This window comes from Periplaneta americana, chromosome 11 (genome assembly GCF_040183065.1).
Source record: "Periplaneta americana isolate PAMFEO1 chromosome 11, P.americana_PAMFEO1_priV1, whole genome shotgun sequence".
Taxonomy (NCBI): domain Eukaryota; kingdom Metazoa; phylum Arthropoda; class Insecta; order Blattodea; family Blattidae; genus Periplaneta; species Periplaneta americana.
In genome coordinates, this window is record NC_091127.1 from 75,781,025 (window position 1) to 75,795,030 (window position 14,006).

Here is a 14,006-nt window from a genome sequence, read left to right on the forward strand (position 1 = left end):
GAACATAAGGCCTCTTACAGGTTTTCAACGGACTCGGTTATTTTAGTTATTTTACACCCATCACTTCCACGTACTGTTGGGATGTCTATGGAGTAGGGCGAAGCTTGTAGTAGCTTGATATCCCCTCTCATGTTCGAACATTGTACGACACTAATAGGTATCCCCTAACAGAGATTTCAGTACCTACAAGAAATTTAGTTACACTTATTTGCCGACAGGGACAAGTGGTAAGCTCATCGCCTCAAACGCCAAGTAGTATGCAACTAAGGTATTAATGTAGGACGCAAGAGAGGAGAAATTTGGTCCAGAAGCACTAATCTAGGTTTTTGCGCTCCGGATACTGTATTTGCGATCTGAAAAATCCATTGCCTACAGCCGAATTAGAACCCGCAACCCTTGGATCTAGAGGAGAGCGCTTTATCCGTAGATCACTGGAGGCAACATATCAGCATATTAAGTTTCCTTGGACATATTTTTAATATTTTCTTTTATTTCTCTTGCTCAAGTAATATTCAATTTCAGTAACAAACAAGGTTGCCAGCCGTGATAGAATTCCCTAAGCTTGTTGTCTTGATACTGCATTTAAATTATAAATTCCAACATTCATTAAAGTATCGGTACCAGTACTGGAAAGAGAACAGAGATCTGACAAATGTTTGTACCACGGCTCTGCTCCAAGGTCCACTTAACCCAGTTCACGAGTGCCTCTCGTGATGGTAGTAAATGAAAGAAAAAAATGTTGGAATTATGGTGGGTAAAATATTTTGTCCGATAAAAATTAAATTTGAATTCGCCCGAATTTGAACCCGGATCTATGGGGAGGACAGCCAACGTAATCAGCACATCGGTTATATATTCTATACTAACCCTACCGAATTACGGCTGGAGTATTCTTCGTCGAAATAAATATGAGAGAGATGCTTACTTCGAGTACTTACGGATCCTCCACTGTCACTGTATCATTTCTCTATTTTCACCATATCATGTGTGAACAGCATGTGTAGTTTAAAGGCATCACTAAATAAAGGGGCGGTTGTTGCGTCACAGCCAAACTTCTATTTGTTTGGGAACAACGTGACAGACATCGCTCAGGGCTGAAGAGGCAATTCCCATGCGGGCGGATATCCTTGCTCTTCTTTATGACGAGGCGCCCCGATGCATGGCTTGGCCCGATGACTCCAAACAACTCAGTTAACCCGGCACCATACACGACATGTCTTCATTCCAACCTTGCATATAAATTACAGTATTAAAAGGAAGTCTACTCTACGGTGTCATGTAAATAGAAATTACAACAGATCTTTCAAATTATCTATTCTTTCGCAGATTAGAAAAGTTCATTCCATTTTTATTTTAAAAATCGGTGAATTTTCAACAGTAATCTCACTAGAGGTTTTGATTTTATCGATAAATCAGCGAGTGGAACACGGACAGATTTATCTAGAGAAAATCAAAACTCGAGTGGGATTTAATTGACTATTACACAATTAGAAGAAAGTATATGAAAATTATAAGTAACGAAGTTCTCCAATACAATAAAATATTGAGTTACGAAAATACAACTGTCTTCAAAAGTATTATTGTACCATCTCTAAATTACAAACATTTGGCTAGATGGTAGCAGTGTGTTATGTTTAGCTGTTTTCTTGTTACCAGTTGTGCCAACCATGGAATCTTCATTGAACTCTGTCGACGGTTACTAGTCAAGAAGGCTTTGTTGATTCAGTTTCATTTTTATTAAAAAGTTGCATTCCACTTCAATTATCCAGATCCCGGCAATCAACGTCACTTGGCAGATGATTTTCAATAAATCTTAGTATTAAACAAACTCTGATACCTGACTATTCATAATATCATATAGCAGAAGCTATAACATAACCTATTATAAACAAGTGTTACAAAAGTTTTAATTAGAGCTGATGAAATAAACAAGAAAAGTTTTAATTAACGATATTGAAATAAAAATAAACATTAATAATTTTAAAAGTAACAATTATTGAAAGTACAATTTTCAAATTTGAATGTTTTAGTGTTTGGTGGTCCAGTTGATGTTATATTAGGCTGGTATTCATAGTCGACACTTTCGATTAAAGTGTCCTTTGGAAGACGCAAAGTAACACTTTTCCGTTGCACAGTCGACACTTTGGTCCAAAGGAACACTTTGGATGAAAGTGTAGTTCCGACCACACTTTGAGCCGAAAGTGACACTTTGTAGAAAAATGGCCGACGTCTTGGAAGTTGTCGATTATTAGAACGTGCGGAAGAGATGGCACAATGTGGACAATGTACAAAAGCGCTACATTAGAGATAGGCCTAAAGACAATCCCGTGGAATTTTATAATGATATAGAATGTAAAAAAACGGTTCCAATCCGATAAAGAAACTTATTGAGATTGCTTATATTTTCGATGACTGGTTGACAAAAACGAATAATAGAGGTTTGCCAGTGCCTCCAATAATACAGTTATTGACTGCATTACAATTCTATGCTACAGATATGTACCATACATTGATATATATAATCTTATAGTTCAGATATTAATGTAGTAACATTCGTATATTTATAACCTCACTTCGATGAAGTGATATGTAAGTAGATATGCCTATATAACCTATTTTTTATTACTGAAACGAATTTTTTAACTTAATATTAAACTAACTTCAATCTAATGTAGGCATAACAATCTTAGCATTGAGAGACCTCACGTGCCTGCCTTCTAAGCAGATTCTATAATTATATTGGGTTTAAAATGATTTTGATTTTTGTTGACTACCTGTATTTTGAGATAAGATTTAAATTGATGTTGATATAATCATTACTGTTTTGATACCGGTAATATATATTTTCACGCCGGTAAGCAATACATCTACTGTGTACATGAGCTAATGTGCAGTCATAACCTCACCATGAAAAGAGATCTCATACTATTAGGCCTATTTTGTTATGCATTGTAGAAACATTTAGCATTCAAAATATTCCTGAAGAGCAGGCAGTAATGGAAACGAGAGAGAGAAAATATTATAATAGTAATAATAATAATAATAATAATAGCAGTAGTAATATGTTTATTTCATTCTTTTTTTACTTCTATTCACTATTCACGAAAAAGACAAAAATGAAAATAAAGGAGATACGTATAAAACCTAACTTAAACGATATATATATATATATATATATGTATATATATATATATATATATACACAAAACTTAACCTACTCAATCCAACTTAACCTAACTATATAAACTAATAGAAGATATGTACAAAATCTAACCGAACTATATAAATCAGTGGAACGGATACATACAAAATTAAACTTAGCGACATAAATCAATGAAAAAGATATGTACAGAACCTAATCTAACTATATAAATTAATGGATCAGCTATGTACTGTACAAAACCTAAACTAATTTCACCAGCAGTATCACTAACTATTTAATAAAATGTTATATATCTGAACTGACTGAAATAATCTAAACTATCGTCAACAAAAACTAGAAACTGAAATAAAACAACTTTAAATATATATTTTCTTTCTCGCGCGATCAATTAGGCTCCCAATTCAAATCACAAGCATTGTAATTTGTAGGTTATACGTCATTAATTTGTTATTGTTTGTTCACTTGTTTTGAAAGGCATTGTGGGACTTCTGTTACCAACCAAATTGTAACTCTACACTTTGCTGGCGTAAAGTGACACTTTGTGAAGTGCACTTCTTCAATCGTCTATGAATACCACTAATATGAAAGAGCCACTTTCGTCAAAAGTGTCACTTTGCAAAGTGGTGATATAAAGTGTCGACTATGAATACCAGCCTTAGACGTGTGTGTAAAAGAAGTGGAACTCGTTGATTTACATAGTGTATTCCTCAACTTATTCACGATTTCCGAATGGTGCTATTCATTTATTTGTAAATAGGATTTCAGGGAAGATGCATAGCTATAACCAGTGATCTTTATTAATTCTTGTTCTTGAATGCCAATGAGAGTCATATTTGAAAGTGCTGTGTATCAACTGGAGTGGTTTGTAATTTTCTGTTTTTTTTTTTTTTTTTTTTTTTGACGTCCAGACCAATGCAATTTGAAAAATTGGCAAACAAATAAACAAATGCTAGGGTAGTGATAAAAATAAACAAATGCTAGAGAAGCGATAAAATTAAACAAATGCTAGGGACGCGATAAAATTGTTGCGATAAGCAGCCATGATTGGTTGAAAGACGTCCTTTCGTACCGTTTTATTGGTCAAAAGTAGTATGACGCAGTAAAAATGTAATAGTCATTATCAAAATAGCTCCATATTAAAATATTCAACATTTTCACCACAATCCATAAATAATGGTAAACTTTTTTCTCACTCAAGTATCTATCTAAAATCCAAAGGATCCGGACATTATTTCCATTAGGATGGAAAAGTTAATGTCTCTTTTTGGGAGATGTTGTTGTTGTTTAGTCAACTGTCCGAAGACAAGTCTAAACCTCACAAATGATACCAAGAAGGCACTATTCATGAGGCAACTAAGCCAGGAGAACAATAGGGTAGGGTGGCCAGTGTTAAAAGAGTTCAAAGGAAATTTCGACGTGTATGGTGTGCGTAATGTACAGGAGTGGCAAAAAAGACCGGACCGACGGAATAATCGAAGTTCCCGAAATGATCCACTGCGCATGCCATGCCCGCATTCACAAGATAGCGAGTAATATATTGACATTGTTGTAGTTTCGACTGCTGAGGTGGCTCATTTCGAAAGCCATTAGAAAATAACCTGGTAAAATTCATATTCTGGGAATAATAAGTTAATTAAGTAGTAAAATTCGCTGCAAACGAAAAGTATTGGGAATAAATTTGAAAAGGGAACAAAAAAAAGTTTCCTTCCCAGGCAGGTGTCGAACCACGGAAGTCTTAGTTACCAGTCTATAGTGCTGTCACTGTGAACAAGGCTCTGAAATCAGCTACAAGGGTCGGTCCGGTTCTTTTTGCCACTACCGTACCTAAATACGATTCCATAATGTTGTGGTATCGAACATTTGTAGAAACAGGTTCTCTGTTTAAAAAAAACATGCAGGAGGTCGCAGGTGAAACCCAGTACGAGAAGCAGCTATTTCCTGGCTTGGTCTCCAACCTCCCCAGATCTAACCCCTCTTGACTTCTTCGTGTAGGGTTTTGTTAAAGACATTGTTTATTCACAGAAACCCAGGAACATTTATGATCTGAGAGTAAAAATTACTCAAGCTTTTCAACAAACCACCCCTCCTATGTTGCAACGGACATGAGCTGAATTGCATCACCGTTATGAGTTGTGCAAAGTGTGCAATGGGGGTCATGTTGGGCTCTGAGGAATCTCCCATCTTTCAGTGTTGCATGCACAAAGTTTCTACAAATGAAGTTCAGTAGTAAATGTTTTCGATGTTTTTACTTTATCCATACCCAAACGGATCAAACTGTAGATCAGATGCTGAGATTAAGAGGAAGGCGGAAAATAGTGAAAATTGGAGAATGCTGGATTTGTAGTGAGAGACCTGCCCTTGGACAGAAAACAACTATGTTTAAGAGGTATTATTGAAACTTTTACACTATACCCCACTGTTTAAGGCACAAATGGGACACAAAGCATGGACCGACATCAATGCTAGATTAGTGACACCATCATGCTTAGGAAGGGCTGGTCATATTAGGAAGTTTAAATGCAGGAAACAAAGAACGGACGTAGCAAAATTTTCCTATGTTAACCGCACAATAATAGAATGGAACAGCTTACCTGCGGAAATCTTTCAGGATGGTCCTCTCAAAATCAATACATTTAACGAAAGGTTGAGAAGATTAGACTGCAAAAGTAATTATAGGTGCAGTGTAATTATCTAAGTTGTGTCATGTAATTAATTAAGTTTATATGTAATTAATCAAGATATGTAATTAATCAAGATGATGTGTAATTAATTAAAGTGATATGTACTTACTCAAGTTAGTAATAGTTGAGTTTAATATTAGTACTTATAAATTAGGTTTACTTTTGCTTATTGAAAGAGTTATTATAACGTAGGATTTATTTATAGTCCTAGGTTTATTCCATCTATTTATTTGTAGTTAAAATTCAATTTACGTTAATTTTACTTTTTTATTGCTGTAATTATTGCAAATCTTATTAGTTATTATTGTAAATCATATATATCACTGCCACCGGGTGTATACCCAATTGTAATGTTAATAAATACACACAGGGACATCATTTTATTTTTACTAACATTTCTAATATTAACCTGACTATACGTTTGATTAACGGTTGAGAACCGGAAACAGCGTTTGCTACCCCCTTCCGCGACAGGAGTTCGATGATACTGGCGTAAAATACGAACAAATCACTTTACTAGGTATAGGTGGGAAGAAAGGTAGTTCATCCATTTACGTAAACTAGGAAATATCGCGATTTTGAGGTTGATAATTTTCATTAGGTTTTTGTTTAATCAAAATACAGTAATGTATTAACTGTGAGTGTTTTTACTCACGAACTGAGCTATCCATTCGGACGTATTCATTATGCAGTGTATATTATACTGTCTACAACACATTGGCGTATAATATAGAGAATGAAGTTCAATTGAAAAATTATCAAAATATGAATATTTTAACACATTTTTTAAAATGGTGACCTTCATTTCGATACAGGCTTCAGTTCTTTTGTGCATATTATCGCACTATAGACTATTGTACCTAATTCCAATTACCAGTTTCGTCCTTCGTACTGGTAACTCATGTTGAAATAATTATGTACCTACTCTATAAAAGAGTACCTTACGTACTGTAAATTCAATCTTCACTTCTGTCCGATCCGAAAAGAGAAAATTACTCAGACATGCTATTTACTGTAGGTCCAAGTGGTTTTGTCGCAGGGTCGTAGAAAGGGGGGAAATCACGTGACAGTTACTTAACGAGGCCCTTTTATTTAAGTTGTTTTAAACAGTTGTATTAATATTACGTAGACGTCCAATTCCTAACAGAAATTTATGTTTTCAGAAAAGAGCTAAGACTGCCCAGCCACTAGCCTTTACAGAGGGGCGAGCAGAAGCCGGTGGGGGAAACCGGGATTCGACGTAGGCAAACGGACGGCAGTACCAGTGCGAAAATATGATTCAAAATTGGAAGCTCTTTCGTCACTGGAAAACGCGAACATATATCTGGAACGTACAATACTCACTAACTCAGTACTGTTTACTATGACCGTAAGGCGACTTTGGCTGCATACGCGGCCTTGGTTCTGTGTGGAGGAAGGTTGGAAGTTTACTAGTAGAGGGAGTGGGACTGAAGTGCATTCAAAAACTCAGGTACAATAAAAATTGAAGTAAAAATAAAATGATGTCCCTGTACATACGTACTCGTGCATAAACGGATTTGATCCACTCGTGAAAGTTAGCACACGAGGCGTAATAAATATTTTGTTTTGTTCCAAAAATGCCTCATTTAATGTATTTTAAAATAATTTTCAATCTTCGTCAACCAGAAATTGCACTTTGAGTAGTCGGGATTTTCTCTACGCTCCAGCTGTTAGACTGGTGGTTACTACTATGTTAATGATTACTCCCAGTGAGTGAAGCGGAGATTTGAAAGACCCAATTAAACATGTTATAGAGGTTACGAAGAGACGTACTAAGCTGCACAATTCTATCGAATTGTAACGCCCTTCTCAGGATTGGAAAATCGCTGCTCTCACGATGTAGCATAACAAAGAAGCGAGAGGCACAGGAAGAGAAGGTGATAACTGGGGGTGTGGGAGAAGTGGTGTGGAGGTGGGTGAGAGTTTGGTTTCAGCATAACCAGCCACTTAACGTTAGAGCGCAGGAGAACCGAATAAACGGACTTAATTAAAAACTGTGTTATGATGTTCGAGTACAAACGCGCGCATAAAGTTACGTATACAACAGCGAAAGTGCCACAATGTTTGTGCTTGCATCGGGGTGCTGTTAATGGGCGAGGGCTGATAAGATAGCGAAGATCAAGTTCCGAGCGCTTTACCGCACAATAAACAATATTTATTTGTAATTAACTTGCTGTGTAGTGTGGCGTTATGGGACACGGAGGCACAAATCCGTTCCCACGTAGGATATTCATAACGTTATTTATGTACATTTGTGAGAAACTCCTTTCAGGCTTTATCGTTGGCCATGTTATTGTAGCTATCTCCGCTGAAGTTTCAATGGTAGAGTTTTAAATTATTGCGAGTACAGAGGATTCAGGTTCGATTCTGTAGTGGAAACTGAAGTGGAATCCCCCTTTTCTTAGGGATTACATGTGGTTCCCTTCTTTCTGTCTATTACTTTTTATAATAAATTACCAAACGGTGTTTTTATGGCATACCAGCTATAAGAGTAAGAAATCTCGCTAAGTTTTAATTTAGCCTATAGTTTAGCTGTAAATATAAATATATTTCAGTAGGAAGTCCGTTACGACTTGTATAATAATAATAATAATAATAATAATAATAATAATAATAATAATAATATTAACAGTAATATTATTACTTACTTATGGCTTTTAAGGAACCCGGAGGTTCACTGCCGCCCTTACATAAGCCCGCCATCGGTCTCTATCCTGTGCAAGATTAATCCAGTCCTTATCATCATATCCCACCTCCCTCAAATCCATTTTAATATTATTCTCCCATCTACGTCTCGGTCTCCCCAAAGGTATTTTTCCTTCCGGCCTCCTAACTAACACTCTACATGCATTTCTGGATTTGCCCATACGTGCTACATGCCCTGCCCATCTCAAACGTCTGGATATAATGTTCTTATAATGCGTGCAGTTCTGCGTTGTGTAACTTTCTCCATTCTCCTGTAACTTCATCCCTCTTAGCCCCAAATATTTTTCTAAGAACAGTCTTCTTAACCTTAACCTACGTTCCTCTCTCAAAGTGAGAGTCCAAGGTTCACAACCATACAGAACAACCGGTAATATAATTGTTTTATAAATAAATTCTAACTTTCACACTTTTTGACAGCAGACTAGATGACAAACGCTTCTCAATCGAATAATAACACGCATTTTCTCATATTTATTCTGCGTTTAATTTCCTCGCGAATGCCATTTATATTTGTTACTCTTGCTCAAAGATATTTAAATTTTTCCACCTCTTCGAAGGATAAATCTCCAATTTTTATATTTCCATTTCGTACAATATTCTGGTTACGAGACATAATCATATACTTTGTTTATAAAAATTTAATTCGTTCTTGTATACACTACAGTCTTAAATAACGTCTGTGTACCACATTTTTAACCAAATTGCAAGAAACTTATACTAAATCTGTCTACAGTACATGCGGAATATTTCCTAGAACTTTTGTTTAAATTTATGAAGAGTAAAACATTATAAAATGAAATAACTTTTTCAATTCCTTTAATTAATTTTCAGATGAGCACAACTGTTCAACAGATTATTAAAACCACATTTTTATTGATATTTTTCCCCTCAGTGCTAGAGAAAATGCCTACAAATATTACTTTCAATTTTAAACAAAAATCATGAAAATATCTTTATTCTTCAAAAGTTATTGAATGCTTCCAAGCATTATGAAAATTTAAGACATAATTTTATATTAAAACTAATAATATAGCACATTTACCTTCAAAATTACTAATGTCTAACATCTAAAGAAGTACAGTTATTTTTGGATGGATCATTAAACCTTCAAATGCCTTTTCCCAACAATTTTGCATTTTGGACTTGGTCAATTTTACCAAGAAACCGACAATATAATAAATATTGATACACCCATTAACAACAAAACATAGACATATTACTTGAAAACAACAAGAAATTTCATATTAAATGCAATAAAAAAAAAAAGAAAAAACGTGGAATATAAATGAAACTGTATAGGCCTATATTGCCACATTAATAGCCATCTGTTTAAGATTCTGAAATTGGTTCATTGAAGGCAAGATAGAAAATAACACTTATTTTGAACATTCATTCATTCATTCATTCATAGTGTTCTGCCCAAGGAGAGGTTTTTCACTGCAAATCCAGCATTCTCCAATTTTTCCTATTTTATGACTTCCTCTTAGTCTCCGCAAATCATCCAATATATATCTTAATGTCGTCTATCATCTGATATCTTCTTCTGCCATGAACTCTTCTCCCGTTCACCATTCCTTCCAGTGCATCCTTTAGTTTGAGTTTCTTTTCAGCCCGTGACCCAACCAATTCCTTTTACTCTTTTTGATCAGTTTCAGCATCATTCTTTCTTCACCCACTCCTTCCAACACAGCTTCATTTATTATTCTGTCTGTCCACTTCAAATGTTCCATTCTTCTCCATATCCACATTTCAAATGCTTCTAATCGCTTTTCTCCACCTCGTCGTAATGTCCATATTTCTGCCCCCATACAATGGCACACTCCACACAAAGAACTTACACTGGTATCTTTTTAAGTCCTTTTTTTAAAGGTCCGCAGAAGATGCTCCGTTTTTTTTATCAAAAGCTCCCTTGGCCATTGCTATGCTCCTTTCAACTTCCTGTCAGCGGCTCATGTTACTGCTTATAGTACACTCCAAATATTTGAATCTGTCCACTTGCTCTACTGCCTCATTTAGAATTCGCAAGTTTATCTCCTTTATTTTTCCTATTTATCTTCCTATGACCATGGTCTTCGTCTTGTTTGCATTATCTTCATTTCATATTGCTTACAGCTGTCATTTAACAACAGAACCGTCCACACCTGTGGAGTAACGGTTAGCGCGTCTGGCCCCGAAACCAGGTGGTCCGGGTTCGATTCCTGGTTGGGGAAAGTTACCTGGTTAAGGTTTTTTCGGGGTTTTCCCTCAACCCAATCTGAGGAAATACTGGGTAACTTTCGGTGTTGGACCACGGATTCATTTCACCGGCATTATCACCATCTCATTCAGACGCTAAATAACCTGAGATGTTGATAAAGCGTCGTAAAATAACCTACTAAAACAAACAACAGTAGCATATCCCTTAGTATCAGGTCATCTTCTGCTAGCAATGGCGTATCAACAGTAAAATGAACAAATACGACCAAAAGCAGCGAGCAATTAGATCTGTTTCGAACACTATGATCCCATGCGCTTCTGTTACCCGCTTTACCTCGGTAAGAAAGAAAAATAGTTATTTTATTGCACAGTAACTGCATCACTACCGCCCATTCCATATGTTATTTACAGATCTCGAACAATAGCTGCTGGTGTTAGGCCTTTAGTGAATGAGCATCTTAACAAAATTCTCTGTTTTTCTTTTTTTTCATTATATGACTTCTCTCTGTATTCTACAAACAAACTCGATTTTGTACCTTGATAATTATTAACTTATGAGCATCAAACACCATCACTTTCCAGAGAACTCTGTTTGTACAAAAGCACGCAGGCAGAAATTCAGCTGAAGCCTGGCGTCTTTCCGCTTGAATACACGTGACGCGATTGTTACCGATCAGCATCCACTCATAAATCGTCCGGAATTTTGCGCTTACATAAGCTAGAAGCAGTGAGAGTCGAACGCAACCCGGAGTACCAACGTAATTTTAGCTTGTGTGTGGCGCGGAGGTATTTTATGTATGCAGGCGTACGGTTCGTAAAAGCGTCGAGTAATTAAGCAACCCAATTTGCGTCTAGCATGGTGCTAGCCTTAATTTGTTTTCCGACTATTTAAGTTGAGCTATTGCATTAGCAGGATATAGGCTCTAGATAAAAACTATATATTCAAACCGATGGACAGAACAACGTAATTCAGAAAAAAAAGTAGCTGGAACACGTCAACAGGATAAAATGCAATATGATATTAAAGCAAACACTCAAATACAAAACTAAAAATAAGAGAACCGTGAGCAGACCAAGAACATTCTGAACAGATAAGTTCAGCTCTTCATGAGACTGGAACGAGACATTCCATAAAAGTTGCTGCTGTTGATATTTAGAGAGTGGGGTAAGAATACGCGTCGGGTAAAACTGCGCACTGTCTCTTTATGGTGATTATCCACCCATGGTTGGTACCACTGCCATGTCGTCAAAGACGGAAGCTAGCCATGTGTGGTAGTAAAGACATCTTTCAAGTTATTTGTTTCGAGAAAGATAAGTGAGAAGAATTTTAAGGTTTTCGTTATTTATTATTCTTACAAGTTTCTATAGAATTTCTTCACTGTAAGTATGGATAATATTGCGTCGTTTATTCATAAAGAGAGGTTCTTTGATCCTGATTCATCTGTGTATTCGTTTACATGGCATAGAATATGGCTCGACAGCACCCAGTGAGCTCTATACTAAACTGAGGCACAACTCAATGCTTTAAAATCGTGACGAGAATGCTGTGCTATCTCTTTCTAACATAGTGTTGTTCTTGTCTCTCTTGCAGTGAATGCTATCGTACACAATAACGGTACTTTTATTGCTTACTACGCATGTGCAACATGAACCTCACGAAAGTCTCATTGAAACACATTAGTTAGAAAGAGAGCAATATCCTCCCAAACATGGCGTCTACAGTCACGCTTTCAGACAGGGAAGAGCATTGCGGTGGTGATTCCGGTTTAGTACAGAGCTCACTGAAAGCATCGCTTGTCAGTGTTGCCAACAAGTGTTACCTTAAAGTCGCCAAATAAGATTTCAAATATCGTTCAAAAGTAGCTAAATTAAATTTAAAACTTAAAAAAGCGTATCTAAAGAAGTGGATAAGATTAACAATAACACAAATGTATCGTAACTTTTAAATATATAAATCATCCGTATCCTCCTCTTCTAATGTAGCTGCTGACATAGAAGGCCGAAAGTCGAACGTAAATACGCATCAGTATTTCCAGTCTTCCGTAATACTTTCAGAAAATTTAGTATGTGTAACATATTTTTTTCCGAAGCAAGTAAAGCGATAGGTTTGGAAGTAAATCCCGAAAAGACAAAGTATATGATTATGTCTCGTGACCAAAATATTGTACGAAATGGAAACATAAAAATTGGAGATTTATCCTTTGAAGAGGTGGAAAATTCAAATATCTTGGAGCAACAGTAACAGATATAAATGACACTCGGGAGGAAATTAAACGCAGAATTAATGTGGGAAGAGATTAAGGGCGTTTGAGAATAAGGTTCTTAGGAAAATATTTGGGGCTAAGAGGGATGAAGTTACAGGAGAATGGAGAAAGTTACACAACGCAGAACTGCACGCATTGTATTCACCTGACATAATTAGGAATATTAAATCCAGACGTTTGAGATGGGCAGGGCATGTAGCATATATGGGCGAATCCAGAAATGGATGTAGTGTTAGTTGGGAGGCCGGAGGGAAAAAATCCTTTGAGGAGGCCGAGACGTAGATGGGAGGATAATATTAAAATGGATATGAGTGAGGTGGGCTATGATGATAGAGAGTAGATTAATCTTGCACAGAATAGAGACCGATGGCGTACTTATGTGAGGGCGGCAATGAACCTGTGGGTTCCTTAAAAGCCATTTGTAAGTAAGTAAGTCACATTTTTTTTCCGGAAATTCTCAAAACGTTCCTGGTTGATGTGTAGCATTGGCTGTTTTGATATGAATTCTGTTGCGTAGTTTTGGTTTCACTAAGTTAAACAGCTGAAGAGGCGTTATATCACAGCATTCGAATAGGAAAAAGGAAGTACGACTATAGCAAACATAGAGAGCTATTACAGTTAGCCCCGGCAGAGTATTTGTACTGGTACACCTAAACCCAAGAATTATTGATATAATATAATATAATATTGTTTTATTAATTCAGTCTAATTGACATATCACAAATATAAACTAGACGTAAACCCAATCACAACACAATATTCTTCCACGTTAAATGCTCAACGTAAGCACCACAGGTCACTCGCGTCACATCAATCGGCAAGATCATCGTAACTAAGTCAACTGCATTTCATCGTAAGTACGTTCATACAATTATTTTATTCATTTACACCAAATTTCATATATTCTGATATTAAATTTCATTACAGATAAAACCCAGTCTCAAAAATCGTCTCAATGTAAATGTCAACAAAGAT